The sequence below is a fragment of the Oryctolagus cuniculus genome, chromosome 12 (genome assembly GCF_964237555.1).
Source record: "Oryctolagus cuniculus chromosome 12, mOryCun1.1, whole genome shotgun sequence".
Lineage (NCBI taxonomy): Eukaryota > Metazoa > Chordata > Mammalia > Lagomorpha > Leporidae > Oryctolagus > Oryctolagus cuniculus.
In genome coordinates, this window is record NC_091443.1 from 35,039,569 (window position 1) to 35,066,440 (window position 26,872).

At 35.9% G+C, this 26,872-nt stretch overlaps 1 long non-coding RNA gene across 1 annotated transcript in view; it reads left to right on the forward strand.

Annotated features, from left to right (window-relative positions):
- Window positions 1-4,689: 4,689 nt before the first annotated feature.
- The window catches only part of LOC103351201 (uncharacterized), a 112,953-nt gene continuing 90,770 nt past the window's right edge, over window positions 4,690-26,872 (forward strand). Inside the window, exons 1-2 of the long non-coding RNA XR_011380465.1 lie at window positions 4,690-4,783; window positions 5,108-5,195. This is a non-coding gene — a long non-coding RNA (uncharacterized lncRNA). The remainder of the gene's footprint in view (window positions 4,784-5,107; window positions 5,196-26,872) is intronic.

The window sequence follows — 26,872 nt, forward strand, 5'->3', positions numbered from 1 at the left end:
GATAATATTCCAGATTTTACTGGAAGAGAATATCTTTGTAATTTTTGTGGTCTAGAAACTTTCTCTTATTTATTTTCTTAGTTTTTTTATTTTTAAATCACAGATATAAATTATGCTTTTTTTAAAAATATTTTATTTATTTATTTATTTGAGAGGTAGAGTTACAGACTGTGAGAGGGAGAGACAGAGAGAAAGGTCTTCCTTCCATTGGTTCACTCTCCAGATGGTTGCAATGGCCGGAGCTGTGCCAATCCAAAGCCAAGAGCCAGGTGCTTCTTCCTGGTCTCCCACATGGTTGCAGGGGCCCAAGGACTTGGGCCATCTTCTACTGCTTTCCCAGGCCACAGCAGAGAGCTGCATTGGAAAAGGGGCAGCCGGGACTAGAACTGGCACCCATATAGGATGCAGATGCTTCAGGTGGAGGATTAACCTACTGCGTCAAGGCTCTGGCCTCATAAATTTTACTTCTTTAAAAGTTCTGTTCGGCTGGCGCCGCGGCTCAATAGGCTAATCCTCCACCTTGAGGCGCTGGCACACCGGGTTCTAGTCCTGGTCGGGGCGCCAGATTCTGTCCCAGTTGCCCCTCTTCCAGACCAGCTCTCTGCTGTGGCCAGGGAGTGCAGTGGAAGATGGCCGAAGTGCTTGGACCCTGCACCCCATGGGAGACCAGGAGAAGCACCTGGCTCCTGCCATCGGATCAGCGTGGTGTGCCAGCCACAGCGCGCCGCGCCGGCTACAGCACGCCGGCCGCGGCGGCCATTGGAGGGTGAACCAACGGCAAAGGAAGACCTTTCTCTCTGTCTCTCTCTCTCACTGTCCACTCTGCCTGTCAAAAAAAAAAAAAAAAAATCTGTTCATTAAAATTAAAATCAATTCTTCAGGTAATTAAATGCAAAAATAGAACAGGAGATATTATTTATCAGACTTTTGACAAGTGTTGGGCTCAGTCTTTGAATTTATAAGGAATTGCCACAAACTGGGGCAAATGTTTGTTGCAGTAGTTAAAATGCTCCTTGGGTCATCTGTATCCCAGAACAGAGTGCCTGAGTTAGAGTCCAGGTTCTATTTCCAATTCTAGCTTCCTGCTAATGTGTCCCTGAAACGCAGCAGGTGATGGCTCGAATAGTTGGCTTTGGGCTTCATCCTGGCCCAACTTCATAGAAGAATGTATTCGCAGGTTTCCAGTTTAGGACTTGAGGGTTGAATTATGTTGCCTCAAAATTCGTATGTTGACATCTTAACCCTTAGTACTCAGGAATTTGGCCCTTTATTGCAGAGATAATCAAGTTGACATGAGGTCACTAAGCTGAGTCTTAATCAACCAGTCTTACAGTTGGTGTCTCTCTAAAGATTGGAAGTTTAGAGACAGAAGTACACAGGTAGAACATCATGTGAAAAAGAATGCAGGACAAAGAAAGCAGAAGATGGCCTGGAACCGCTGGAAGTTAGAAAAGAAACTTGGAACAGATCCTTTCCCACAGCCCTCAGAAGGAAGCAGCACTACTACCAAACCGTTGATCTTGGATTTTTAGCTCCTAGAATAATCAGACAATAAATATGTTTATCCATCCAATTTATGGTGTTACTTATGGAAGACCTAGCAAGTGAATACTGGACTATTAAGAGTAATGTTCTTAAATTCTTTTTCATATATTGACAGGTATTTATGATGGTTGATCAATAAAAGTAGATCTGGTACATCATAGGAAGTCTATAAGCTCAACCTCAGTACATAATGCCAAACCGGTATTAAAGTGTCTGTGACAATTTACTCCAAGAGTGTGAAGGGTTTCCCATTTCTTCATGTTTTCAATATGAAAAGGTATTACAAGTATTAAGACTTAATTTTGGCCATTTTGATGGGTGTTTGCAATATATCATGATTTTTATAAATAGACCTATAGATACTAATGATATTTATGATTTCATCTTGACCTGCTTACCTCTGTAAAGACCTTTGCGGCATCTAATATCAAATTCTGAGGCTTAATCAGCCCTTAAGGCATTCAGATCTGCTTGAAGAGCCCATGAGAGTATTTTAGGCATGGAAAGCCAAGACACTCTGTTGGGGGGGGGGGGGGAAGACCTACATGAAAGATCTCTGTGAGTGAGATTCCAGTAGAAAAAACGGGGCCATCAAAGGAGGTACCTTTCTCTGAAGGGAGGAGAGAACTTCCACTTTGACACTTTGACTATGACCCTGTCGGAATAAGATTGAAGTCTGCGAACTCAAAAGGCTTCCATAGCCTTGGCAACTCATGACTAGAGCCTAGGGAGATTACTGACGCCATAACAAGAGTGTCAAACTGTTAAGTCAACAACAGGAGTCACTGTGTACTTACTCCTCATGTGGGATCTGTCCTTAATGTGTTGTCCAATGTGAAGTAATGATATAACCAGTACTGAAACAGTAATTTACACTTTGTGCTTCTGTGTGGGTGCAAACTGATGAAATCTTTACTTAATATATGCTAAATCGATCTCCTGTATATAAAGATAATTGAAAATGAATCTTGATGTGAATGGAATGGGAGAGGGAGCAGGAGATGGGAGGGGTGCGAGTGGGAGGGAAATTATGGGGGTGGGGTAAAGCCATTGTAATCCATAAGCTGTACTTTGGAAATTTATATTTACTAAATAAAAGTTAAAAAAAAATTCTGAGGCTTTTGGGATTAGGGCTTCAACATATAAGCTTTGGAAGAGACACAATTCCACCCCTGTTACATCCTAAATCAGAAACTTCCCACGTTTAACAATACTAGAATGAACAATAAATTGTGGTATATTACATTATGGAATCCCAAACAATATTTTAAGTGCTAAACTATCACGTTATGTAATGACAACTTTTCACAAACATAGTTAGCAAAAGAAAATAGATGTAGGCCGGCGCCGCGGCTCACTAGGCTAATCCTCCGCCTTGAGGCGCAGGCACACCGGGTTCTAGTCCTGGTCGGGCGCAGGATTCTGTCCCGGTTGTCCCTCTTCCAGGCCAGCTCTCTGCTGTGGCCAGGGAGTGCAGTGGAAGATGGCCCAAGTCCTTGGGCCCTGCACCCGCATGGGAGACCAGGAGAAGTACCTGGCTTCTGCCATCGGATCAGCGTGGTGCGCAGACCACAGTGGCCATTGGAGGGTGAAGCAACGGCAAAAGGAAGACCTTTCTCTCTCTCTCACACTGTCCACTCTGCCTGTCAAAAAAAAAAATAGATGTGAGAAATAATAATATTGTATGATTATATGTAATTCCAAAATATAATTAAAATTAAAAATGGTCATAAAAGCCAGTATAATGATTAAGTTTGCAGTGTGACTAGAGGTAGTGATAATGAGAGGCAGCTTCTGGACAGTGTTCTGTTTCTTAACTGGGTGATGGTTGTGTAGGCATTGGGTTGTGATAATTTATTGAACTGCATATATGACTGTGCTGTACTTCATTAAATGTTAAATATGAACTCTCTAGATAGGTTTATCATTCTATATTTATATGAGTATGGGATATGATATAGGTGCACACACCAAACTTATGTTCACTGCTTTGAGAGCAAATATACAGAAGTAAGGAAAAGCTATGACTTTTTTAAATCCCTCTTTGACCTTTAATTTACTTTAGGAAGCATATTTACTTTTAACATAAAATAATAGAAAATGTAACAAAAATGTTACAAGATGCTTATGATAACTGAGAAGAGGAAAATTTCTTTGAAGGTCACACTTAGACAAAAAGGGAACTTAGTAAGATTTGCCTGTATACAAACTCTACTGCCATATGTTTGGAATTCACCAATATTATGTTAAATATATATGCCATAAATAGAGAAATAGTAACAAGTCAATTTGAATAGTTGAGCAGCTTATTGGACTCTCATTAACTTTAATTTGAAATTGAGTATCTTTCAAAATAGTGTACTCAAATGGTAATAAAAATTTAAAGTGGATATCATAGTTTAATAAAAAGAAGTAAAGCATTTCCAGTAGTTCACATTTTCAGCTAATTATTAGTTTAATGGAAACATTCTGTCCATTTGAAATCTCACTGATAGTTCTATCATACCTAGGAACTAAATTTAAGTTTTGAATTGGTTGTTTCTAATATTTTGTGTTTTTCATTTATATTGGAGTCTATTCAAATTTAACTTAACCTAATAAATGCTGGTTTTTTTCCTATACATTTCATATCATCCAGTCTTGAAAAAATATTTTACAAATGTTGTACAAAAATAGGAAGGCGATACATGTGCTACTTGCTTTGCTTAATCTCCGCATGCTTTAGGAATCAATGTTTTTAACTCTTTAAAAGTTTGTCCTCAAACCTTTGTATGAAAAGGAAGGTGCTACTTTCCTTGATTAAAAAAATGATAAGCACTTGTTTTGAGCTCAGTTAAGCAGTACTATCCCGACAGGGCAAAGTCGAAAGTGCTGAATTGAATGAGAATCAAGCGACTTCACAGAAAAGGTGGCACACCAATTATTTCCCTAATCCTCAGTGCTAGCTCTAGGGGTGGGGTGGGGGGTGCCAGGCTGGGTTACAGACTGGCACTCTTGCCTGTGGTCTCTTAATCTGTTTTGTAATTTGCTTCTCCCTCAAGAGTGCCAAGGTCAACATTTAGCAAACACTAATAAATCATTAATTAGACATTTGTTTCAGTGTGGTTAAAAATTGGAGAGGGGGGGATCAGTGTCAGTAGCCATGATTTTGTTAACTATAAGGAATGATGGGCTTTTTTTTTAAAGCAAACAATATTTGCCTCTATTTTCATTTTTGCAATTATATTTCAAAATAAATGTAAACAATGACTTCTCATGTCAAGAATATCTTCATGAAATTAAAAAATATTAAATTTTATTTGAAAATGTGTATCTTTTGATAAGCATTGTTGCTATATAATTGTTTTGTTTTGAATATGATTGGTCCTTTCTGAATCTAGTGTTGACATTTGATTGCTAATGTGATATTGGGAGATGTGGTGTGTGAGTGGTAAATAGGTTATTAAGAGAGATTAATATCTTAATCATGGGTCTGGATTAGCTCTTATATGATTGAATTAGTCATGCTGAGGGTAGGGTAGCATAAAACCAGGCTAACCCTCATGTTTTTTCTCTTCCACAGGCACCTGCTGCTTTCTTCCCTGTTAGGATATAGCACAATGCCTTCACCAGATGCAGCCAGCCAGCTTGGACTTCGAGCCTTCAGAACTGTAAGTTAAACATGCTTCTATTTTTTAAGAAGTAATCAGACCCAGGTATTCTATTATACCAACAGAAAATAGACTAAGGCAGTGATAGACTATGAATATGAAAAACATATAAACCCCAGTACCACAACCAAAAAGCATATGTTGAATCTATATTATGGATTGAGTACTTTACCTGGGCTATACTGAAAAATCCTATGGAAATACAGGAAAGAGAAATCTGTATATGAAAACAAATCACTTTAAAATAGTTCTGATTTCTAGCATTATGTTCTTCTTAAATGAGTCATTAAATAAACATAGTTTAAGTACAATTATTGAATTTTGAAATGCAGAGGCCCAAGCACTTAGGCCATCTTCCACTGCTTTCCCAAGCTATAAGGCGAGAGCTGGATCAGAAGAGAAGCAGCCAGAACACAAACTGGCGCCCAAATGGGATACTGGTGTTGCAGGCAGAGGCCTAGCCCACTATGCCACAGTGCCAGCTGCAAACATGATCTTTTTCTTACATTTCTCATATATATCAAAGTGACATAATTAGCAAAATAATCAGTATTAAACTCTTCTGAGAATTTTCATTTTTTCAAAAAACAAGTACTTCATAAGCAGAGAATTTATCATAACTTCCAAATTCATATGGACTTGCTCATATCTGATAGGAATTCCATGAAGAGAAGACAACAATGAAATTCTTTAAATATCAGATAATAAATGGGTAGAGGATTCATTGGCCAAGCTTATTATATATAATTTTAAAAACATTGGCTAAAGGAAAGGAAAAAAAATGCCATCCCAAGTGATTCAGTTGTTCTCGAAACCATAAAACACAGCAGAAAGAGGGTAATAATTCACATTGATGTATTTTATTCATCTTACAGAAACACATGGCCATAAAATGTTACTGACTCAGATAAACACATAGCTTGTGTATTAGTCTCTTGAGTGCATCTATTATAAGCATTAAACTTTGTATGAACTTGACTTTCTATACTTTCTGTAGAGTTCTTGCTCTCATAATACCTTTTCAGGGTGAAAACCACAATACCATTGCAAGTAACATCTGTTCACAACTGATTCAATGTTTTCTGTTCAGATGATACTGCTTCCCACATCTTGTCTTAAAATTCCAATTCAAAAATGCATACAAAAATCTAAAACACAGAAGAAAAGTTTTTAGTATTTAATGTTCAAGTTCATCAAATATTAAACATTTCTTTAAAATGATTTGTTATTTAATTACCAAGTCAAACTTTTTGAGTAAATGCTATGAACAAGAATCATAGCTAAATAAATTTTGGAAACCTTCTCTTTGTCATTATGCAATGCTACAGGAAGAAAATGAAGTATTTCCTCAGTATTTTTAGTATAATTAAGCCACTTTCTCTTTGACTGATGGAGTGCAGGACAATACTTGAAAAATAAATATATAAATATCATCAGTGATCTGAAAAATTATTTTATAAGAATTATGAAAAAATGTTGCAAATTAAAATAAAGTTATGTTTTTTTCTAAGACACGGAATCTCAATTTTCTACTTGAAGACTTTACTGAAAGGAAATTCTAAGCAGTATTTTTTTTACTTTTTTTGGGGTGGGGGTAGGCAGAGTTAGTGAGAGAGAGAGGTCTCCCATGCAGGTCTAAACAGTATTTTTAAAATATTTATTTATTTGAAATTGTTACGAGAGGGACAGAGAGATCTTCATCTCCTGGTTTCCCTCTCAAATGGCCACATTATTTGCTGTCTAAATCTCTGGCCCTTTGTTTTCATACCATAGTTAAATGTTTGCATTTTTCCAAATATGTTTCCTCAAGAATTTTGCATTTTTTCCTTATGCCTAGACTTCCCTTTCTTTCATTCTTCATGGTCTAATCAACTCTGGTATGTTCTTGTACTGCTTGTCTCTTACCCAGAGTTAAGATATTCCAACCCCCCAAAATTAGCTAAACTGCCTGTGTTATATGATCTCAAAGTATCATTCCACTTAGCATATATATTCCATTTAATCAGAATTGAATACTCATCTTACTTTTCATCTATTGCTTATGTCACCTAAAATGATTGAAAATCCTTGCTATGTCCTGTGTGTTGATGTGCCTTCATCCCTGTTGTGATCTCAGATCCTGGTGTAAGTATGACAAATTCAAATGCTTTCAAGGACCAAATGTGTAAAGAAAATGTGTACATTTAGAAGGCACTATGTCTTGCAAGTATAAAACTGTTGAAATGAGTAAGGCAAATCAGTATATATCTATAACATGTAATGGTATTCAAATTACTTTTTAAAGAGTTACGTTCTTTAATTTACTTGATTTTTTGAAAGTCAAAGTGACAGTGAGGGAGAAAAAGAGGAGAAGGAGTAGGGAGAGAGAAATTTTCTACCTCCTGGTTCTTTCCCTGAATGGCTGCAACAGCCGGGTCAGGGCCAGGCCAAAGTCAGGAGCCAGGAAAGCCATTGGTGACTCTCACATGGGTGGCAGGGATCCAAGTACTTGGGTCATCCTCACTGGTTTTCCAGGTGCATTGGCAGCAAATTATATGGGAACTGCATCAGCAGGGGCTCCAACTGGCACTTGGATATCGAATACCAGCATTGCAAGCAGCAATGTAACCCGTTGTGCCAATGCCCCTCCCCCAAAGTGGATTCTTACTACATTAAAGACAATATTATATATTTAGGTCAATAGTTTACAACCCTGTAGTCAGCCTTTCAAATATGTATATTTTGGATTAGTATTATATATACACATCATAGTAAGTTATCAATGAAAATTCCTTAATTTTATCATATAGGAGCAGGAGTTTGGCCTAATGGTTATAATCCTAGTTTTGAAACCGAAGTACCACATCAGGGTGCCTGCATTTAATTCCAGCATCAGCTTCTGGTTATAAATCCCAGCCAGTGCAGATTCTGGGCGGCAGCAGCGATAATTTCAGTATTGGAGTACTCACTGCCCATATGGGGAACCTGGATAGAGTTGAGTTCTAACTTCTGGCTTTGGCCCCACAACCATTGCATTATTTATGGGATGAACCAGAGGAGTAGAACTCTCTCTCCATTAAATCAGTACATAATAAAAATTAATTATGTAAGTTAAAATGCATTGTTTGGTTAATAAGCTTTTGATTGGATATTATATCAATATGAATTGAGATATATTCTGTTCATCCCCTCCCTCAGGGAAATAATTTTATTTTAAGAAAACCAAAAGTTATGTGACAAATTAATGAGGTTAATGTGATACAGTGGAGGTACTCATTATAGTGAATAAACAGTTCAAAGATAAATTCAAGACAGTTCCGCTTTCTCTATAGTAGCATAAATGCCATATTTGATCTACATACAAAGCAATTCCAGTTTCTTTTTAAGAACTTAGTTGTATTTGAAAGACATTTGAAAAGCTTTCATGGAAATTATGATATTTATTATAACAGTTATACTACATAGGATTTGTTTTGGACAGAAACTTTGAACAAGATAAAAATAAAGGCAACAGATTTAGTTTTATTTTTATATTAGAACATTAATAAATGCTTATATCCTGTCATTCATTTGAACATTCCATTCCTATTAAATAGCTGAGTTTTCTGCTTATATCTGAAAAATGTTTATTTGATTTTGGATGGGTTTGATTTTTGAATGTGTAAGCAGAATTCTATTTTCAATATTACAATGAAAAAAGTTTGAGTAATTTCACATAATAAAAATAAACATTGTATATTTTATGTACATGCTATTTTAAGTATATTTTAAAATCTGATTATATGAAATGGAGGAAGATGTAAGATGTCAGTCAAATGTATAAAATAATTACATGAGGAGAGATAATATTATGGAAAATTGCACTTCTTGAGTAATATCTGAGCTTTTAAATTTTTCCTAACTAAATGCTCTGAAATAAAACTGACTGTGAAAACATTTCCCTTTTATGACAAGGCTCTCACAAATTTTTTCTTTCCTAATTGACAACATGTAAATCATATTTCACTGTCTAATTGAATGAGTCATACTGTACTGTAGCAACACATTTTCTGGTTATTCTGTAAAGTAGCTGAAAACTTAGGAGTTACATTTTCACCTAACATTGAGAAGATTTATCTGAACTAATGCTATAATAAAAGTAATTCATATCTCATATCATTTTACATACCTTATCAAAGTGTTAAATCTTTCAAAACAATAAAAAGCAAGCCTATGAGAGTGAAATTTTCTGTCCCGTAAAGAGGGAAAATTAATCGTATATGTGCCATTCAGTGTTTACCATGTACTGGCTGCAAATCCAGCTCAGACCTTAATTTCATGCTGTCTGCTTCAATCCTGTATTGTATGTGGAAGTGATAAAATATCTTCAATAAGTGAATATATCATGTTTATACAACAGTTGAATTCTTTGGAATCATTTCAATTTTTTTAAAAATGTGACAATATGAAACTCATTCACTCTGAAGTACTCCTGGAAACTTCCTTTCTGATGTGAAACGCTATGTCTCCACAATACAAATCAGAAGCTTTAGTCCCACTAGAATTCCTTTCTCTCTAGATGATTAATGAAGATACATATTCAGATCCATTTATACAATCTGAAACTTTTGTCCTTTTTACCTTTTATTTGGTTAATGTGAAACTCAACATTTTTCTGCAAAGGCAATTGACAATTGAAAGATTCACACTATTCATTTCAGAGAAAAAATCATAACAAGCTTAAAGTTTATTTGAGCCATTCTAATTCACTGAAATACTCTTTATTAAAATTTGTACCAGAAGTTGAGTTTTAAGTAAATTAAATTTTCCAATGCTCCATTAAAATAACTCCAAATATGGGCTTAACAATACCATAACAAGTCTTTTTTTTTGAGGAAGAACAAAATATTTCAGCATAAAAGCTCAAATCAGAAATTATTAATTAAATAATCTCACTACCATGATGAGCCAAAATTTTCCGAAAGGAAATAATAGATCAGAAATGGAACCTGATTACTTTGATGCTACTGATAGCAGGATTTTTATAGATTACTGGAATTTTACATTTAACAATTTAGAATATGTATACAGGGAGTTTTATAAGAGATTGGTAATTGGAAAAATTGTTATGGGCTCCATGCACTTACTAAATTAAAACATTGAAATTAATGTTTGACTTCTGAGAAAAATTAATATACATAATGGGAGAAAATAAACTCGTGTGTGTGTGTGTGTGTGTGTATGAGAAGAAAGTAAATGTCAATTTTTAATTCTGTAGTGGTAATAATGACAGCATATTAGTGTCGTGCTGACACAGACACCTCAAAGTTAATGCATCCATTGTGTCTTCCAGACCATTTAACAGAGAAAAAGACAAGCATGTGTCACATTAATTTAGAAATAATATTACCTATGTTTTCACAATGGAGAAAATTCTCCATTATTTATTTGTTTGCTGTTGTAAAAGTATTTTGGGGAAAAAACTATCACATTGAAATATCCATAATCAAATTCACCAAGAAAAAGAACTGTTAAGAGACTAACACGTAAGCTCCTTGCCACTTGTAGTTGCACATGCTTTTGTGTATATGGGTCTATACAAAATATTATCATGTTCTTATATTCCAAGTAACCTTCTTTTTCACTTAGAAAGATTACATGTAAATAATATAAGTTTTTGATTTTTGAGTTTACCATCATAGACCAAACTAGAAGCTTCAAGTGATATCACAAACCATAAATTGTTGTTATAAGTGCAAACATATTCATAAAATTGACATCAGTGTAGTTTATTATGGAAATAAAATTTTAGGTTCTCTCATGAATTTTTTCTGAAATATAACCAATCACTAGACAAAATGTAATATTGAGATATATTTTTATGGAAAAGTATTTGGAAAACCTATTTTTATTAAAATTCTGGTTATAGAATATGTGATAGTCTAAATATTGTACCTGTTTATTTTTTTTAAATATGAAATTTTACAAAATCAACACATACTATTCAAAATCACATGACACAAATGAACAAAAGAAAATAGAAGGGCAGTATCTTGGGTTGGACCAAGGTGTAATTGAAGGACCATGTATTATTTGTTGCAGCTCACTTTCTAACTCGGGGCACCCCTTTAGAATCTTTAGATTCTTAAAATTACAAAGGTTTTTATAACCCCAGAATTTCGTGTTCCGAATCAGGGCTTCCCCCAATTTACCAGCTGCCCAATGCACACTGCAGTGAATTTGTCATAAAGGCAATCTCCACTCTTCAGAGTTCCTTCAGGTCAGGTTCTCCAACCTTCTTCCTCTGTTTTCTTTGTGCTATGTTCAAAGTCCAAATCTGTTCCCTTAAGGTTGCTTGATTGCTCATTGCTTGCTTGTTCATTTGTCAGCATATTGAACCCAATTTCACATAGCTCAGAGTTTTAATTTATTTGATAGTGATGTAGCCAGTTCCAGGCGTTTCTTCTCCTAACTCTGCTTTCCAATTTGGATAAGGAGGTAAATTCTGTCCCTGCTGTTCCTATTTATATTTTGATATTCTTTGAATGTCATTTAAACATCCAACCTCAAAATTTATAAGAGTAATGTAGCTGGAATAATTGTATTGAGTAAAACATGGAAGAACTACATTTCCAAACAAGTGCAAATATAAATATCTCAACAAATCCGACTAATTGGAGGCATTGTTCTCTTTCATGAAATTATTTTCCTGTAAGTGGTTGACTATGGTGCTTGACTGTAAAATAAAATTATATTTTCTTTTGGTTAAGTTGAGAACTTGGAGAAAGAAGTAAAAATATGAATTGTTTGAGTTTCTAGAAACTTTTCATCTTTTTAGTTTTTCTGTGTAAGCCCAGCCCATCATGAAGACATAATTTATTAGGCAAAGCAGTCTGGCCAAGGCACCTCTGAATCTAAGGAGTTTATTTGTCCCATCTTAGACTGCAGGCTTCCTCAGTGTGTGGCATAAGTAGATTGGAAGAAAGAAGAGAAAGCAGGCTAATATTTTTCTCCAGAACTCGTCAGTTGGATAATTTGTTACCCCTAACTGAGAACATAAAACACTGAATCGTCATGGTAGATACACAGGTAGAGAGTAGGATACCTGAAGACACAGGTAGAGATATAGGAAGAGAGTGGGCTACCTGAAAACACAGGTTGAGACACAGGTAAGGAGTGGGCTACCTGAGGACACAAGTAGAGACACAGGTAGCTAGAGAGTGAGCTATCTGAAAATCCTCCCCAATAGTGAACACAAGTGCCCACTTAGTGTCCTGTTCTGTTATTTTGAATTGTTTAAAACATAACTTTTACTGCTATTCCATCCTTTTAAAGAAGAAAAAAAAAAGTGCTGTGAATTTGAAGTATTCAAAATATTACCAAAAATGCTTCTTATAATTGTCTCATAATCCCTCTTGGCAAAGATTTATTTAAATGTGAGCACAAGCAAAAGTTAAACAATTTAAATATAAGAAAAGAAATCTTAAAAACTTTAATTTATTCAACATAGCATCCTTGTCTTACAGAGTGTGCTCTTTTTAGCCTGTAACTGTGTAGTAGGATGTGATTTGTACCCACTGAGGCACAGTTAGCAAGCTAAAGAATATTTATCTGCATTTGGAATTTCTTTCTAGCAAAGTGTTCTCTAACCCTAATACATGCTTTACACAGTAGCTGCATCTGTTCCCCCACAGGGGATATGGGGAAAAGTTTCAGAGAAATGCTCAGATACTCAATAAAGCTGTTAGGCAGATGTCTTTGAGTTTCATTGGTGTACAGTTTTGTTAGATTGCATGCTGGTTATGTCAGAGATGACTGTAAAAAGTACAAAATGGTGAAATATTATTGATTGTAGCCTGAAACATTGGATTTAAATTTCAAATCCTAATTGTGCAGTTGTTGTTGGCAATGTTTATATAACGTGCCTGAAAGAGAATGAAAACTGAGAGACTTTCATATAAACTGCCTGGAAGAAAAGCGGGTAACCGCCTATACATGTTATTGGGTGTGTCAGTCCTTTAAAAATATGGTTGTACACTCAACCAATGTTATCATTAAAGAACAATGGGACTCGCCAGCGCCATGGCTCACTAGGCTAATCCTCCGCCTGTGGCACCGGCACCCTGGGTTCTAGTCCCCATCAGGGTGCTGGATTCTGTCCTGGTTGCCCCTCTTCCAGGCCAGCCCTCTGCTGTGGCCCAGGAGTGCAGTGGAGAATGGCCCAGGTGCTTGGGCCCTGCACCCGCATGGGAGACGATGAGGAGGCACCTGGCTCCTGGCTTCGGATCCATGCAGCGCGCTGGCCATAGCGGCTATTTGGGTGTTGAACCATTGGAAGGAAGACCTTTCTCTCTCTTTCTCACTAACTCTGCCTGTCAAAAAAAAAAAAAAAAAAAAGAACAATGGGACTCAATAATTAATACTGGTCCATTTGTATCTACCTGGATAAAGGTGGCATCAAGGAGCTCATTAACATGCCCATTTCTACTTCTCGAGTTATCCTGATAATGGATAATGAACTGTGATTCCTCTTATAGGACTACAAAAGCATAGGGAAGAACTTAGAGTTAGGTGAACAATGTTACATACTTTTAGCATGAGTTATTCCACTTATAATTGAGTAAGAGAATGCCTTAAAATTGATGGTAACACATGATTTTCTAATTTGTTTTGTGTTAACACACAATACTTATACATTTCTAGGTGTTCTAGGTGGTGTGGTATAACACTTCAACACATGTTGCAATGTGTATGCAATGTGTGCAGATCAAGTCAGATGCTTGGCATGGCCATTTCTTTCTTATTCCTTAGTGTTTTGAGCCACCAATTTCCTCCTCTCTTCCAATGCCAACATATTTTAATAATATTAGATATACTAATATGTCTTAAATTTTAAAGATTTAAAATTATGTAGGTAATATTTTTACAATTAATGGAAAACCACCTTACGATGGTTTACTATACTTAACCTCTGAGAAGCGTGATTCTCTGACTTTAGAGAAATGATGCTCCTTCCATCTTGCTTTCATATTGTATATAGATAATGTGAATTAAAAAGGTCCTTTGTACAATTAAATGTTATCCTGTTGTTTTTGCTGATATGCAAGCCATGAGTTCCATTTTTTATTCATCCAAAATTCAAGTTACTTTCTCCTTAAGCATCCTACACTTAAAGTAATAAAAGCTTAGCTGAGAAATAAAAATGAGGTAATAATTTCATTAATTCATTTAATGAACATTTTAAAAATGCACATGTTTTGCTAGTTATTATCCAGGGGGGTGAGCATGCAATAGAAAAAAAATTTCCTTTACCATGAATTAACATTTTGATGGTAGAAGACACACAATAAGTATGTATCTATATCTATAAAATGGTTATAAATCGATGTATTATTTTAATGTTAACTATATTTAAATAAGTAAATTTATGTGGTAAGTGATATATTAGCAATATATAAATAACAAATGGTAGATAGCCAGAAAGACAATCTAAAAAAATACTGATGGGAATAGAAGTTAAATCAGGTTTGGTGAGGTGCAGTTTTCAAAAGTGTGATGTGGTAAAGCCTTAATGAACAGATTTCATGCATCTGTTATCTGTGTTCCTTACAGAAAGAAGGGTTGCATTTGCTAAATTCTTGTTCTCCTATTGACATTAACTTAAAATAAGAAAAGACCAGAGCTTATGAGAATGTTTTTTGTCTGGATGCCATAATGTGATAAATAATGGGAAGAAAATGCCATGAACAGTCTCGGCAGGAAAATGATTTGTTGGAAAGTTGGCAAGTATTTAATACTAAAGCTGCTACACCTGAATTGTGACCAACAGTTGATTCAAACCAATATTGAAATTGAAAGGAAAATAGGTTGTTCTACTAAAAATACTTCTCTTTTTTAACTTTTATTTAATAAATATAAAATTCCAAAGTACAGCTTATGGATTTCAATGGCTCCCCACCCCATAACGTCACTCCCACCCGCAACCCTCTCCTCTCCCACTCCCTCTCCCCTTCCATTCACATCAAGATTCATTTTCAATTCTCTTTATATACAGAAGATCAGTTTAGCATATATTAAGTAAAGATTTCAACAGTTTGCACCCACATAGAAACACAAAGTGAAAAATACTGTTTGAGTACTAGTTATAGCATTAAATCACAATGTACAGCTCATTAAGGACAGAGATCCTACATGAGGAGTAAGTGCACAGTGACACCTGTTGTTGACTTAACAAATTGACACTCTTGTTTATGGCATCAGTAATCACCCGAGGCTCTTGTCATGAGTCACCAAGGCTATGGAAGCCTTTTGAGTTCACCGACTCTGATCATATTTAGACAAGGTTGTAGTCAGAGTGGAAGTTCTCTCCTCCCTTCAGAGAAAAGTACCTCCTTCTTTGATGACCTGTTCTTTCCACTGGGATCTCACTCGCAGAGATCTTTCATTTAGGTCATTTTTTTTTTTTTTTTTTTTTGCCAGAATGTCTTGGCTTTCCATGCCTGAAATACTCTCATGGGCTTTTCAGCCGGATCCGCATGCCTTAAGGGCTGATTCTGAGGCCAGAGTGCTGTTTAGGACATCTGCCATTCTATGAGTCTGCTGTGTATCTCGCTTCCCATGTTGGATCGTTCTCTCCCTGTTTTATTCTATCAGTTAGTATTAGCAGATACTAGTCTTGTTTATGTGATCCCTTTGACTCTTATTCCTATCATTATGATCAATTGTGAACAGAAATTGATCACTTGGACTAGTGAGATGGCATTGGTACATGCCACCTTGATGGGATTGAAAATTCTTCACTTTTCAACTGAATGAATGCCTCTGAGGTTTACTACCTAAACAGAGACAGAGCCTAACTTTCAGGCATTTAAGATGTGAAGTGGAAGAGCTTTACAAACAAACAAAACTATAGCTGTAGTCTAATTAAAATCGGTTATTTTGGCTACCTGTTGGTTATTAGCAAATATAGTAACATTGCATGTGTGTGTTGATTTATGTGTTCTTGGTTAGATCCAGAAAGTTGCTATGAATGTACAGTCTAGAATAACACCTGTAAATTTCATATAAAGCACATAGTCAGCTGATGCTAGATATTGTTAAAGAAAATATACTAAAGAAGTCTTTATAAACACCATTAGCCTTAAAGTGAATCTGGGGTACACTTTTGAGGGACATTTACCTCCTCATGCCTGAAGAGGCTATTTATTCCAATATGTTTTGGATCCTCTGGAAAAAGGAAGGCAAAAGATCATAGGACTCTAAATTCCTGTAAAAAGCCATAGGAATACATGGAAGAGATATTGATTTGTTAAAACTTTATTAATCTTATAACTTCAGAAGGGAGCTTCCATCACTGAAAGAGATCAAATATGTACCCATCATTTCTTACTCATCTTTCCATGAGTAAGATCAATGAGTAAGAGTGGGCATAAATGGAATCAAAATTAGACATAAATCTGAAATGTGAAATTCATTAAAATAACATTGTATATTTTACATGGTTAATATTTTTAAAGATTTATTTATTTTAAAGAGTTACACACAGAGAGGAGAGACAGAGAAAGAGAGATCTTCCATCTGCTGGTTCACTCCCCAATTGGTTGCAACAGCCAGAGCTGTGCCAATCTGAAGCCAGGACCCAGGAGCCTCCTCCAGGTCTCCTACGTGGGTGCAGGGGCCCAAGAATTTGGGCCATCTTCTACTGCTTTCTCAGGCCATAGCAGAGAGCTGGATCTGAAGTAGAGTATCCAGAACTCGAACCGATGCCCATACAGAATGCTGGCACTGAAGATGGAGGTTTTATCCACTATGCCACAGCGCCGGCCCCTCTTGGTTAATATTTAAACAAATATTGATTTATATTTTGAATAAATATAAATATATATAAATATATATAAATGTAAATATAATATATATATTATATATAATATATATAAATATAAATAAATATTTATATTATTTATATATAATAATTTACTATGCCTCTGAAATCTCTAATATCTTAAACTTCTTAAACCCATAATCCTCTTTTACAAAGGGAATTATAAAAAGTTCAATAGAAAGATGTAATCAATTATCTGGTACTCTCCTGTCTTGCATATTTTTATTTGACTTCAGAAGCATTTTATTTAAGGAATGTAAACTTCATGCTTCTCATAAGTACAGCTTTAGGAACATGGTGATTCTTAACACCGTGTCTGCCCTCCCACCCACATTCCCACACGTCTTCCTCCCACTCATATTCCCATCCTTATTTTTAATAAGATCTATTTTCAATTAACTCCATATACACACAATTAACTATACTAAGTAAAGAGTTCAATAAATAGTATGAAAAAAGAAACTGTTCCTCAGTTATCAAGACAAGGGCTGTTCAAAGACATTGCATCTCAAAGTGTCACTCTCACTTCTGTAGATTACCTTTTAGATGATTTATTAATTATCACAGATCAAGGATAATATGGTATTTGTCCTTTTGGGACTGGCTTATTCCACTAAGTATTGATGTTTTCCAGTTTTATCTGTTTTGTTGCATACAACAAGATATCATTTTTAGTGCTGTATAATATTCCATGATGTACACATCCCATAATTTCTTTATCCAGTCTTTAGTTGATGGACATCTGGGTTGATTCCATGTCCTAGCTATTGTGAATTCAGCTGCAATAAACATGTGGGCAAAGGTAACTCTTTCATATGATGATTTTATTTCACTTGGGTAAATTCCCAGGAGTGGGATGGTTGAGTCTTATGGTAGGTCTATGTTCATATTTCTGAGGTATTTCCATACTATCTTTCACCATGGATGGACCAGTTTAAATTCCCAGCAACAGTGGATTAGGGGATTAGGGTACATATTTACTCACAGCATCCATAGCATATTTTTGTTGATTTCTGTATAAACGTGATTCTAATGGGGGTGAACTAAAACTTCATTGTGGTTTTGATTTTCATTTCCCTTACAATTTAGTGATCTTGAACATTTTTTCATGTGTCTGTTGGCCATTTGGATTTCTTCTTTTGAAAAAAATGCCTATTTAAGTCATTTGCCTATTTCTAAAATATGTTGTTGGTTTTTTTGTTGTTGTTGGGTTTCTTGATCTCTGTATATTCTGGTTTTAATCCTTTATCAGTTTCATAGTTGTAAATATTTTCTCCCATTCTTCACTTGCCTCTTCACTTTGCTGAGTGTTTCTTTTGCAATATGGAAACTTCTCAATTTGATAAAATCCCATTTGTAAATTTTGACTTTGATTGTGCTTCTGGGGTCTTTTCCAAGAACTCTTTACCTATGCCAATGTCTTCCAGGGTTTCCCCAATGTTCTCTTGTAATTTTATGGTATCAGGTCATAGATTTAGGTGTATAATCAATTTTGAGTGGATTTTTGTGTAAGGTATAAGGTAGGGATCTTGCTTCATACTTCTGCATGTGGAGATCCAGGTTTCCCAGCACCATTTGATGAAGAGACTGTCCTTGCTCCAGGGGTTGATTTTAGCTCCTTTTTCAAATATAAGTTGGTTGTAGATGTGTGGGTTGATTTCTGGACTACCTGTTTTTGTAACAGTACTGGGCTGTTTTGATTATAAATGCCCTATAGTATGTCTTGAAATCTTGCATTGTGATTCATCCAGATTTTTATCATATAAAATTACTTTAAATCTCTAATTAATTCGGGGTCTCAGTTTCCATGTGAATTTCAGCCTCACTTTTTCTATTTGTGAAAAGAATGTCCTTCATATTTTGATTGGTATCTCATTGAATCTATATTGTTTTATAGTATAAACATCTTGATGATATTGATTCTTCCATTTCCATTTGTTGTATCTTCTATATCTTTCTTTAATGTTTTGTAATTCTCATCATAGAGATCTTCTTTGACATCCTTGGTTTATTCCAAGGTATTTTTTTTTTTTTGTAGCTATTGTAATTGGTATTGTTCTGAAAAGATCATTTTCAGCCTTGGCATTGTCTGCATATAGAAAGGCTATTAATTTTTTTTTTTTTGGTTTATTTTTTATCCTGCCACTTTACCAAAGTCTCCTATGAGTTCCAATAGTCTTTTAGTGGAGTCTTGGATCCCCTATATAGAGAATCATGTCATCTACAAATAGGGATGGTTTGACTTCCTGCTTCCTAATTTGTGTCCCTTTGATTTCTTTATTTGCCTAGTGGCTCTGGCTAAAAGTTCCAGGACTATATTGATTAGCAATGAGAGTGGGCATCCTTGTCTGGTTCCGGATCTCACTGGAAATGTTTCTAGCTTTCCGCTATTCAATATGATACTGGCCATGGGTTTGTCATAAATTGCCTTGATTGTGTTGAGGAATGTTCCTTCTATGCCCAATCTGCTTAAAGTTTTCATCATGAAAATGCCTTGTATTTTATCAAATGCTTCCCCTGCATTATTAAGATAATATGTTTTTTGTTCTTCAATTTATTAAGGTGTCCTATCACGTTGATTGCAAATGTTGAACCATCCCTGCATACTGGAGATAAATCCACTTGCTCTGGAGGAATGATCTTTCTGATGTTTTGTTAGATTCAATTGGCTAGGATTTTGTTACGGATTTTTGTACTTATGGTTCATCAAGACAATTGGTTTGTGATTCTATTTCCTTGTTATCTTTTTCATGTTTAGTAATTAAGGTGATGCCGGTTTCTTAGAAGGAGTTTGGGAAGATTCCCTCCCTTTCAATTGTTTTGAATAACTTGAGAAGAATTCAGAAGCGAAACCATCTGATCCTGGGCTTTGCTTTGCTGGGTCTTAAATACTGATTCAATTTCCATCTTGGTTATTTCTTGTATAGGGTTTATGTCTTCCTGGCTTAATTTAGGAAGTTTGTATGGGTCCAGGAATCTAGCCATTTCTTCAAGGTTTCCCTATTTGTTGGCCTACAGCTTTTTGTTGTAATTTCTGATGATTCTTTTTATGTGGAATCTCTAGATACATTTCATTTTAATCTCTAATTTTATTGGTTTGGGTCTTCTCTCACATTTTTTGGTTAGTTGGGCTAGTGATATGTCAATTTTGGTTTTTTTTTTTTGTTGTTTTTTTTTTTTTTCAAAAAGCCAGCTCTTCTTTTTGCTGATCTTTTGTATTTTTTGGCTTCAATTTTTTTTTTTAATTTTAATTCTTCTTGTTTTTGGTTTCATTTCTGTTGTTTTTCTAGATCCCTGAGATGTTTTGGTAGCTCATTTATTAGTACCTTCCCAATTTCTTGATATAGGCACCAATTGCTGTAATCTTTCCTCCTAATACTGTTTTTGTTGTATCCCTTAAGTTTTGATATGTTTTGTTGTCATTTTCTCTCTCATTTCCAGAATTTGTTTTTATTTTTATTTCTTCCATGACCAACTGGTCATTCAGGAACAATTTTTTTCAGTCTCTGGGTATTTACGTATGTTCTAGAGATTCTACTTCATTCCCTTGTGGTCAGAGAATATGCATGGTATGATTTTGATATTTTTGAATTTGCTGAGACTTGCTTTATGGCCTAACATGTGGTCAATGCTAGAGAATGTTCCATGAACTGGTGAGAAGAATGTGTAATCTGCATCTGTAAGATGAAAAGTTCTATAGCTATCTGTTAGGTCCATTTGTTTTATAGTGTGCAGTAACTCTGTTGTTTCCTTGCTGATTTTCTGTCTGGTTGATGTTTGCATTACTAAAATTGGGGTATTGAAGTCTCCCATTACTCTTTCCATTTTTTTATGGGCAGTTTATCTTTATAACTACCTTCCCTTAAACCAGAGCAGTAAACTTCCTCCCTATTCTGCCATCTTGGAAACTCAATATCCCTTACATATTTTTTTTTTTAAATTGGAATTTCCTATAAGGATCCACTTTCTTGCTAAAGTAATTTTTGCTACTGAAATCATTTCATTTTTCTGTTGAGTTTACTGTGGGGAGATTTCAGAGTCTCCAGGGTAACTGAGAATCTTTTCATGATTTTGATATTTTTATGTTCTTGCCACTCCTACACTGTTGTCTGTTGTTTCATGTCCTCCTGAGCATTGAACATAAATATTCTCTCTTCCTCTCCACTCTCTTTTCACTCTTTCTATTTGGAAATGACTATGTACTTTTCCTACAGGAAACCAAACCATTTTTAAAGGAGAATACTACTGTCAAATTGACATCCTTATCTCCCAGGTTATAAACTCTACAACTTTAAATAACCCACATCATCAATGATATGATTATACATAATTATATATGTATATATGATATGTCCATGATTAATCATAATTATATATGTATGGATATATATATATATATATATTGCTCACACAAAAATTTGACCCTTAGACCTATTTCATTTAATGTTTTACCTTCAGAGAAAGAAAGGAGATATGGATACAACGATGTGGAGAATAAGGAAAATCACCAAAACTTAGGGATTGATACAGTATTAAAAAGTGTAGAAACAGGCCAGCGCCACCGCTCGATAGGCTAATCCTCCACCTGTGGCTACAGCACCCCGGGTTCTAGTCCTGGTCGGGGCGCCAGATTCTGTTCTGGTTGCCCCTCTTCCTGTCCAGCTCTTTGCTGTGGCCAGGGAGTGCAGTGGAAGATGGCCGAAGTGCTTGGACCCTGCACCCCATGGGAGACCAGGAGAAGCACCTGGCTCCTGCCATCGGATCAGCGCGGTGTGCCAGCCACAGCGCGCCGCGCCGGCTACAGCACGCCGGCCGCGGCGGCCATTGGAGGGTGAACCAACGGCAAAGGAAGACCTTTCTCTCTGTCTCTCTCTCTCACTGTCCACTCTGCCTGTCAAAAAAAAAAAATCTGTTCATTAAAATTAAAATCAATTCTTCAGGTAATTAAATGCAAAAATAGAACAGGAGATATTATTTATCAGACTTTTGACAAGTGTTGGGCTCAGTCTTTGAATTTATAAGGAATTGCCACAAACTGGGGCAAATGTTTGTTGCAGTAGTTAAAATGCTCCTTGGGTCATCTGTATCCTTGGGCCCTGCACCCACATGGGAGACCAGGAGAAGCACCTGGCTCCTGGCTTCAGATCAGCGCGATGCCCCGGCTGCAGCGGCCATTGGAGGGTGAACCAACGGCAAAAGGAAGACCTTTCTCTCTCTGTCTCTCACTGTCCACTCTGCCTGTCAAAAAATTAAATTAAATTAAATTAATTTAAAAATGCGGAAACATTTAAGAGAAATGCAAGGATTTTTAAGTCCTAATTATTGGTAGAGAAGTATTTTCATAAAGAAGAATAAAGTACTTGGGGAAGAAGATTGTGAGTATATGTTAGAGTGATGGGAACTGATTTTATGTGTGAAACACTTGGAAGGACAAAACCTAGTGTTTGGAGATGAAAAGTAGGGATGGAATGAGTGAAACCACATTACATAAATGTTTTTGAAAAGTAGGGATTGGATGAGTGAAGCCACATTTTATAAATGTTTTAAGTACTAATTTTATTCAGTTTTAAAATGTGTTATGTAGAGTTTTAAATATAGGTTCCTTATGGAACTCTGGGAAAGACAGGCCTCTTCAATAATTTGTTTGCATGGGCCATTTGTAAAATAATCAAAAGTATCATTAAATTTTTTTTTAATATTTTCAGTTTTTCCCTGTTAGAAATGATATTTTTTAAAAAAGTTACTCATGATCATGTTTTTAATTCTATATCCTTTTTTGGAGATCATGAAAGTTTAGTTATGATAAAACTTAGTGAAAAGCACAAGGTAGTGACAGCCTTCATGTATAAAGCACATTAATTGTATTCAAAATTCCATTATTTTATATTTTGTATAATAATGAGCATTGCCATGTTTGTTCCTACTATTTTTACTCTGATTCCAATGATCATACACTCATTTATCAAACAGTATTCTTATAATCCATTTCACTCTTACTCATGCCTCTAAATATTGAAAAATTCAATACAGGTATCTGGAGGAAAGTAATAATTATGATGATGATGGCAGGGGCATATTTTGTAACATGTTTGTGGATATTAACAGCAACATTCAGATTTATTATAGACTTACAAAATGATCATAGGATAAACTAGAATCATAATTCTTTGATTATAACTATATTTTAAAAATTATAAAATTTAAATTTTAACATGGATATGCTTAAATGTCAACTATCTGATTACCTTTTTGAGAAAATTTTCATTATTCATACATAATATTTGGAAAATATTGATTAATATTTATAGCATTCAAGGAAGGTGAGTATTAAATGAATATGTTATAGGCAGGGCACAATTTGAGCTATTGTTTCCTCTCAGCAAGTTAATTTGCATTTCCATGATAATATAGGATGTGCAATATCTTTTAATAGGCTTCTTTCATATCTTTTCTGATATCTTTATATCTTTTTTCAGTAATGTGCCTGTTAATATCTGTAGCATATTTTCTCAGCATGCAAATTATCTCAAAGTCAACACATTTTCCCTTATTTATGCCGCACCCAAAACTTCAAAATAAACCCTTCTTTATTACCTAATCTTTTAGTGTCAAGCCCAAAACTTTCTAACTTGGAATTTGCAATGCCCTGTGTGGTTGGGTTCCCATTTTACTTTTTTATCTCACTGCATCATCCAGACTCTGCACTCTTCTGCTCATCTTTCATTCCTTCAACTGCCAAATTGTCTTTGTCAGTAACACCTCCATAGAGGCTGTTTTTGTGGCCAAAGACATCAGGTACACAAATGGGTGGTTTTATAATCCAAGGGAGCTTCATTCATGAAAATGATAGTGGATTTTATTTGACTGTGGGCTGTACATTTCCTACTTTTCTGTCAACTATCATCTTGCTATTTTTTTCCTCAAAGTCGTTGATACCATGCCTAGGGCATACAAAATAATGAGAATTGCTGATAGTTTGCACTATGTTCAAGGCAGTATAAGTTGCTAATAGCAATCCAAGTGGTAAGGAATATCATTATGGGAGAATTCAGCACCTTCTGAAAAATTAGGGGATATTATCCTTGTTAATATAGCTACAATGGGGGAACATAGGGAGATATAGGTATGTATAGATATACATGTATATATATACACAAATGTATAACAGTATAGGCATGGAGAAATGCATGTGTGTATATGTACATATATATATATATATATCTCCATATATGCCTGTATTTCCATAAACCTTTATCTCACTCCCCTGCCTCTCTCTCTGAGATATATCTATATCTATACCTATCTCTCTATATATACCCCCATCCTAGCTTTCAGTCTCAAATAATTGGGTCCCTGTCACCCATAGGGGATACCCAGATTGAGTTCTGGATTTATGGCTTTGGCCTGACCAACCCTGGCTGTTGCAGGCATAGGAGGACAGAATCAATAGATGGAAGATCTCTTTCTCTTTCTTTGTGATGCTTTGTCTTTCAAATAAAATAAACAACAACAAAAACAGTAAGGAACACTTATTCACTATTCCAGTGAGGGGAAAGAGTGAACTTAATTATCTGTGGTCAAGCAAAGTGTGGGAGGAGTTTTAAATGCTGAGATGAGCTAATGAAAAAATACTGGAGGAGGTTGTGGTGGGGAGAGGTTGGTCACTATGATTAGGCCATGTGTGTTTGCTAACTGCTGTTTACCAAAGTTACATTCCTGCCCTTCCTAGAGACTCTGAGGTAGGTCATCTATCTTTCTTCAAACTTCCATTTTGAAAGAGATGGCTTCTAGGACTTTGAAAAAGACATTTCTGGGTTATAAAAGATTTACATCACAAAAACAGAATTCACACTTAGGTTTCTAAAGTAAATGCTCTAGGAACAAGATATGTAAGTGGCATGTAGCCAAAAAGAAAGTGATTTAAGGTGGAGGGGAACATTAAAGCTGTCTAGGTCCAGTAGGACCTTTGCAATTTGGAAATCTTTCGTTTCACCATGCCTTTATTTCAAAATTATTCCAATGATAGTTTGTTAAAATGTTCTTAAAACTGATGAAAGACATATTTTTCTTCATTGTACCTGACCTCTGTCTCCAAGGATAACAAGGAAAGGAACAGTGATTTAAGAAAAATGTGTCACTGTCATAAATAAACCCTCAAGACACTGCTTTATTCCAGAGTTTTGGAGCTAAACTTCTGAAGTCAGATATCTTAAAACAGCACTTCTACTTTCTTTCTCTAGCATTTTATTACTTTGTTTAACTGTTAGATGGAAATAATAGGACTTAGATGACATAATTTCTCAGAGTTAAAAAAAAAATAGTGCATCTCGATGCTTTAATAGAATTGACTTTCCGCTATATCCTCAATACATGCTGGCAAATATTGCTACCATTATTACTGTGGCAAAAACTTTGCTTTGCTTTTAGAAATGGCCTGGTGCCGGCGCCACGGCTCACTAGGCTAATCCTCCGCCTTGCGGTGCCGGCACACGGGTTCTAGTCCCGGTCAGGGCGCCAGATTCTGTCCCGGTTGCCCCTCTTCCAGGCCAGCTCTCTGCTATGTCCCGGGAGTACAGTGGAAGATGGCCTAAGTCCTTGGGCCCTGCACCCCATGGGAGACCAGGAGAAGCACCTGGCTCCTGCCATCGCATCAGCGTGGTGCGCTGGCCGCAGCGCGCCAGCCGCGGCGGCCATTGGAGGGTGAACCAACGGCAAAAGGAAGACCTTTCTCTCTGTCTCTCTCTCTCTCACTGTCCACTTTGCCTGTCAAAAATAAAAAAAAAAAATTAAAAAAAAAAAAAGAAACGGCCTGGTGATATTCACTGGTCTAACATCCCAATTTGTTCTCCTAGTGTCCTGTTCTAATGAATGAATGAGAAAAATTGTTTTGTGAAATCACAGTAAGGTTTGTCCTTCCTATATTCCTCACTTCCTTCTCTTAAAATGACTAAAAACAGATAACTCTTAGAATACTCTGGTTTCCCATGAAAACTGTAGAATTCTAACTAATTTGCTTTGGTATCTGGACAAAGTGCATGTGTAAACTTTTCATGACGACATATTAATACATTTTTGTAAACAGTCATAGTTGTTTGATGAAGTGCTTGTGTTTCGTTCCAATCAATCTGAAACCGAACCCATATGAAAGTGTCCCTAAAAGCAAAATTAAGATTTCACCAGGACTAGCCTCTTAAACTTAGCTTAAGATGTCCGTGTCTGTCCTTTACCATCAAAAGGAATTCATTGAATTGAGGGAGTAGTACAGCTGGCCCTACAAGAAGTTCTTTGCTTCTCCAGTGATAAACCCCTAATCAAGCAAACAATTAGACACGTGTGACTGGGGATGGGCCACAAGACCATCCACTAGGGTTGAATCCAAGGACCCTTATCTCTGCTGTGACCCACTGAACACTGCCCACTGTGCACTTTAACTTTGTGGTAAAATGGGAACTCAGCCAAACTAGAAAAGTCTAGTTGAAGCTAGATGCAAACAGAACCCAAAGGTGTGCAGCTCCCAGATGTCAATCACAAATGTGAATAATGAGCTACACACACACATCACTAGTCAATGTCCCTCATAGTTCCAGGATGAAATCACAAACCAGGAAGTAAGGGTGTCACGTGTTCCCTCTACTGGCCCGTTCATTACTCCTTTGAAATGTACTTCAATAAACATTTGCTTTGCCATCGCTCCTTTCATTTCTAGGAGCTACAATTCATTACTCTGCCAGTGAAAAGGGGTGGATGCCAGCTGGCCACCATCAGTGACACCCTATTGGCCAGTGTAATCAGAGGGGTTCATTTAGGAGAATGCCAGGTGCAGGCAGGGGAATTCTAG